The sequence below is a fragment of the Malaclemys terrapin genome, chromosome 1, assembly GCF_027887155.1.
Source record: "Malaclemys terrapin pileata isolate rMalTer1 chromosome 1, rMalTer1.hap1, whole genome shotgun sequence".
Classification (NCBI taxonomy): Eukaryota; Metazoa; Chordata; order Testudines; family Emydidae; genus Malaclemys; species Malaclemys terrapin.
This window is the reverse complement of record NC_071505.1, coordinates 281,513,051-281,519,562: the sequence shown is the minus strand read 5'-3', so window position 1 is coordinate 281,519,562 and position 6,512 is coordinate 281,513,051.

Genomic DNA, 6,512 nt, shown 5'->3' with positions numbered 1-6,512 from the left:
ATCATGAAACCATACTGTGCTATGAGAGAACCTGGGAGAAGAAGGCTTAATTACACACTGAGCAATTGCAGGATTATTGTAGCTTCTAGTGTATAGGAAATGAGTGGGAAGTAAGTAAGTAGGACGGCCAGAAAATACAGGCTTGGGAATTATGGGCTGACATTGGAGGACTAGCAAAACCCAACTTCTATAACCTGGGCTTCAGATGTGTTCCCACTGTGAAGTAGGCAAGTTTGAACATGTCTTGAAGTGAAAACTGTGTTCTAACCTATACCCTCAGCTGCAAACAAGCTAAGGGTCAAAGCATAGATAAACCCAGGTTTAAGAGTTTTGTGTATGGAGAGTAGAGGGGTTTTGGTTAAAATCCAGAAAAGAGGCCCAATTAAGCCTGCAGTGAAGTCATACCCTTAGTGGCCAATACTAACCATCTTGTAATTCGTCAAAATCTGTCACTACACAACAATATAACAAATAAAATATGCTATACAAAATTGTCAAATTCTTCTCTGGTGTTAATCCACTGTGTGAATTTGGCCCAACGTGCACATCTAAGAAATGGAGTCACATAAATGTTCAAACTGAATGTTTTCCTTTTGCTTATATGACAAATAAAAATGGAAAAACACTAGCAGAGATTTATGATATGCACTATAAAGGTGTAACTAACAAGAAAGACATTTTTAAACAATATTACTACCATATCTTATGTAAAGGTACTTATTTGAGCTGCTCTTGCTAAAACAGTACATCGCTTGAAACAATACAGTGTGCCTGTTAACCTTATTATATAAGATTAAGGCTACAATCCAAAACCAAGAATGCAGGAATTTTGGGGTTTGTTTGGATTGGCTGGGGACAGCTGTGCCCAATTTTTTTTTAGTAGAACAGTTCCTTTAGGTTTCCCCTGCCCCTTCCCCCATTATGTCTTCTTAGCCAAAAACAAAACTGTACACAGCTGTCACTTCTAATTACATTTCAATAACTCAAGCTGGACATTTGTGATTTTTCTGTTGGTTTAGTTTTATCATCTAGTTTTCAGCAAATAAAAGAAAATCTTCAATATGAAGTAAAACTGAAAAAGGAGTGCATCAAAATCTGATCTGCAAAGAAAAAAAATAAGATTAATCTCTGAGGTCTATATTTTCAAAGTGGAGCACAGGGCTCGAGATGTGATAGTATTTCCCATCCATATCTGGTGGCTAAATTTCAGTACTGCTTTGAACGTTTACTTCTAAAAATTCAGTAACTCTATGTAAAAACTGATAAAAGAAATCAAAGTTACATGCCAGTATTCTAAAACAGAAACATACTGCATAACTAAAGATGTACATATCTTCCAGCCCATGTTTCATTGCTATTTTGTATGTTTCTTAAGAGGTGAGTCCTAGATACGTTATTTGAGGATCACAGGTAGCAATGTATAATCTATAATATATGTTTAGAATCAGATTTCTAAGGAAGACAGGAGAACAATAAAGGAACTGAAACAAAATGGTTTCCCATCAGTATTACATGCTGGAAGTCACCACTTTCAATATGAACATCACACTTTCCTACTAAGGAAACTTTACAATCTTCTCAAGTATGCAAACATGGAACATTTTAATGCTCTCACACAGAACCTAATACATTGCAAATCCTCACCTGAAAGGGTGTTATAAGGAAAACTCTTATCACTACTAGACCAAGATCCTGCACTGCTGAAATCAACAGGGATTTTGCCATTAATGTAAATGGAAGTCAGATAGGGCAGAAAGGACTCACCCTGCACCCATTAAAGTCTGTTTCAAACTCCTATTCACTTTAATGGATACAGACCTGGGACCTGCTCAGCATCTTCCAGGATCAGTCCTAAAATTCCCATGAACAATAATGGGAGAGAAGATATGTGGGCATGTGCTTGGCATGGATCCTACAAAAAGAAGCTCATTTCATCAAACACACATAACTTGGTATGATTGTGATTAGTATATTACTTATTTAGCTTCATTCTTGCAAATGCTTGTATACATAAGTAACTTTACTCATATGAATAGCCCTATTGTACTCATATGAAAAGTTACTCACCTGCAGAAGTGGGCTCATTCTTTATATTTGTGCTGTATATGATGAACTGCAGTTAGTATTTTGTATATTTGGAAATTGCCTATTTAAAGCAGTTATCTCTGTGTGTATAATTTGGTTTGGTTGATAAAGGTAAAAGTGTGGATGTAATGTGCTGAGACTTTGTAAGGCTTTTGACTTGGTACCACACAATATTTTAATTAAGAATCTAGAATAATACAAAATGAACATAACACACATCAAATGGATTAAAAACTAATTGACTAACTTGTCAAAATTAGACAAGGTGGGTGAGCTAATATCTTTTACTTCAGAAGTGACTTCTGTTAGAAAGTTGGTAGAGTAAAAGATATTACTTCACCCTCTTTGTCTTTCTAGTATCCTGGGACTGACATTGCTACAACTACAGTGTAGAGGTCTAAAATATAATTTTAAACAGGAAATCATCATCAAGTGAGTGTGTTTCATGTGGGGACCCACAGGAATCGGTTCTTGGCCCTATGCTATTTATTGATTTTATCAATTACTTGAAAGTAAACATAAAATCATTACTGTTTGCAGATAACACAAAAATTGAGAGAATGTTAAATAATGAAGAGGACAGATGCTCTGGAAACTGGATGCAAGCAAAAACATTTGTTTCCATACAAACAAATGTATATATGTAGCCATATTTAGTAACAGAATGTAGGTCATACTTCAAAATGGGAGTCTCTATCTTGGGAAGCAGTGACTCTGAAAAAGATTTGGGGTTCACAGTGGATGATCAGTTGAATGTGAGCTCCCAGTGTGATGTTGCCAGTTTGTTTACCTGCCGTGTTCGCAGGTTTGGCCGATCGCAGCTCCCACTGGCCACGGTTCGCCGTCCCAGGCCAATGGGGGTGCGAGAAGCCGTGGCCAGCACATCCCTCAACCCACGCCGCTTTCCGCAGCCCCCATTGGCCGAAATTGCAAACGCGGCAGGTAAACAAACCGACTCAGCCCACCAGAGTGCTTACCCTGGCGGGCCATGTGCCAAAGGTTGCCAATCCATGATCTATGGATTTGGTAGGAATCATCTGCATTTATTTTATATTTAGTCCAAATAGGGACCCTTGTGGATCAGATTTTCAACCTCTGATCAGGTTTATATTATATATATATATATATATATAAATGTTGTTGTGAATGGGATTAAATCTTGGTATAGCCTGTGAGCACAGTGCGTCCCAAGAAAAAAAAACTTGAGAGAGAGCATTTGGGGCTGTTGCATAGTGAGAGTTGCAGCAGTAAACTAAAAAACTGCTTTTATTTTATTTGCTCCTGCCTTTGGACAAACAGAACATTGTCCATTCTTTGTAAATAAACAAGATTGCCTCAAATAGAATACCAGACTCCAGCAATTTCTACTTCCAACCGGAACATCTCCAAGGCCCTGAAATTTGACTTGCAGTTTGGGTCAAAAAGGGGCAACACTGGTGTCAGGGATAGAATCCATTTTCCAAAGAGAGAAACTGTGGGCTGGTATTTCTGTTGAACCAAAGTGTAACAAATAGTGGATGTGCTGGCAGAAATCAGAAGTGGCTAGCGGGATTTAAAACTTGACCTGAAAAAAGAGCTAGAGGCACTACTGACACAAAAACACAAGGAACTTGAGAGGGTGGTAGCTAGTTATATCAAAAGTCTAAGTTCTCCTTTGTGAAATTATTCCACTACCCAAAAGGAACTCCCAACAAGTGGTTAAATCTACAGAACATTTTCATCACTATCTGTATGGGAGAAACTGTATGGTCAAGACAGACAATGCTTCCCTGTTTGCCTCCTTAGATTCAGGAATCCTGAGGGGCAGCTTGCCAAGTGGTTGGATAAATGTCAGTGCTATGATTTCACAAGCATATACAGGCCTGGCCATAAGAATGATAATGCCTTGTCCAGACAGCCTTGTTGTGGGGATGGGCATTAATTGTGAAGCAAGAGAGCACGGAATTAGTTGCTTAACAGGATGGGTGTGCCTCTCTTCCTCTAATTCACAAAGTGCCTATGATCCTGGGCAAATAAAAAATAGTAAATACGTACAGTATCACAAGCTTGGGTATTGACCTTATCCTCTTTTCCATGCTTAGTGGATTTTTAATTTTCTAACATTGTTCTTTGAAGTTGTTCATATACATTTGCTTTCTCCCCTCCTGCCCCCCAAGCATCCAGACTTTAATTATTTTCTTTAAACAGAGGAAGAAAAATACTTATGATATACCCAAAAACATTATGTTGGATCACTTCAGAAATCCACAGTTGTAGGAAGCTCTTTATCTTATAAATGGTCATGCAGAATTCTATGGATTTCTACCTGCCTACAGACATGATGCTAAGAACTTTGTGGGAAACCCTAACACAAGTATCTCCACATAGGGTCCATATGCAGTACCCATTCCATAGTAACACAGTTTAGCCTTCAATCTTGCTTAAACCAAGCTGCTCTTCACTAAGGAAAGGTTTATTATATGGGTTTCTATTGACATTTAATTTAGTGAAAATGTCCACAAATACTCCAGTATTGCCAGAAAGTCTAAAATCAAAGTGAATCTAACTCTGAAATATAGGCTTGCCTTATTAAGGGGAAAATAAACCCACTTTACAATACTTAACTCCCAATCCAAGTTTTAAGGTGATACAAATAAATCTAACATGTTCATAGGTCTGAAAGGACACTATTGAGTTGTGAGCTTTTTGCCATTTTCCTTACAGATACAGTGACCAACAAGAATAAAGCTCATGTGTGTGGAAGGCAGAACTGTGGTCTGAAGTTATGGAATAAACTCCTCCAAGAACTAAGGACCACAACAAACTTCACCATTTTCTATTACAAGTGCAAGGTGTTTTCTTTAACTTTGCAGTCTCTAGTTTAAACACATAGCAAAAGGTATAGTTATTTTAAAACAAAACAAAACAAAACAAAAACACCACCCAAAACAGAACTCTCCACTGCACTTCACTCTTATTCCTCCGTACCTTTGATTCCTAACCCTTCTTCAGAAAGGAATCAATTGGATAAATAAAACTTGATTCTATTTTCCAAAAGGAATTCAAAAGAGGCTCAAGACACACATTGTGGGACACACATTTTCTTCACATTAATGTAATAGAAACATTTGTTTTGCCTTGCATTTTAGGCAGTGGTACATATACTAGTCACAAGGAGGGGAGTTTGCAATATGGTTATTGTCTGATTGTCATTTTTTCCCCAATGAATAATATTTAGTCAGAACCAAAACTTTTCACAGAAACATGTCAGAAATTTTCATCAGGAGGGTTTTTCAGGTCCATGATGGAGTTTTTGGTCAAAAATCTACCCTGAATAGTTCAGTGGATAGGGTTCTCTCACATGGTATAGAAGATCTAACTTCAGGTTTATCATCTGCCTGCTGAGTGACTTGAACATGGATCTTCTACATCTAAGAAAAAATGTTGTAACTACTGGCCTATTGTCTATTCTTGGGGGGAGTCTCTCTCTTTTCCTTTTTTTTTTTCCCCTATGAAAACAATTTCAAAAGGTCTCAGTTTCATTCTGGTGAGGAACAAAATAAATATTGATACTATCCATTTTTGCAAAACTGAAATGTTGTTTTGGGGCCAGACCTAATTAACAAGGAGAGTATAAATGTTCTCTTTAAGTAGGGTTACCATATTCAAACATTTAAAAAAGAGGACACTCCACGGGGTCCCAGTCCCACCCCCGGCCCCGCCCCAACCCCATCCCTTCCCCGCCCCCATTCCAACCCCTTCCCCAAAGTCCCTGCCCCAACTCTGCCCCCTTCTCTGAGCACCCCGCATTCCCCCTCTTCCCTCACGCTCTGATCTTGGTTGGGGGTTGCTAAGTGCTTCCCTGCTCCCCACTGGCCCTGCAGCCTCTGTGCCCCCTGCTCCCCACTCGCCCTGCAGCCCCTGCACCCCCCTGCCCCTGCAGCCTCTGTGCCCCCATCTGCCCTGCCCCTGCAGCCTCTATGCCCCTGCCTGCCCTGCTCCTCCTTGCCCTGCAGCCTCTGCACCCCGCCCCCCCGCCTGCCCTGCTCCCCTGCTCACCTGGCAGCCTCTGCCTGGCAGGGGCTTCAGATGGTCAGTGGCGACCAGGGCAGTGCGGGTCCCTGCAGCCCTGGCACACGCCACGCTCCCTGCCCCGCACCGCAGCCTCCTTCCTGCCGCGCGGGGTGACGGGGCCACAGGAAGGGTCCCCCAGTGGCCGGGGAGTCCCCGCCCATGAGGGAAGCCCGAGCCGCTGGCTGGGCCTGGCCTCCCCATGGTCCTGCGGGCTCGGCTGGGATGCGCGGTCCACGCGGCCTCCGGGGGCAGCAGCGGCTCCTTCGTCGCCTTCTGCGGCTGTGCCCCCCGCTTTCCCCGCCCAAGCTCGCTACAATGTAGCCGGGCGGCTGGGCTGCGCTGTGGACCCGACAGGTTGTGCTGGGGCCGGGCGG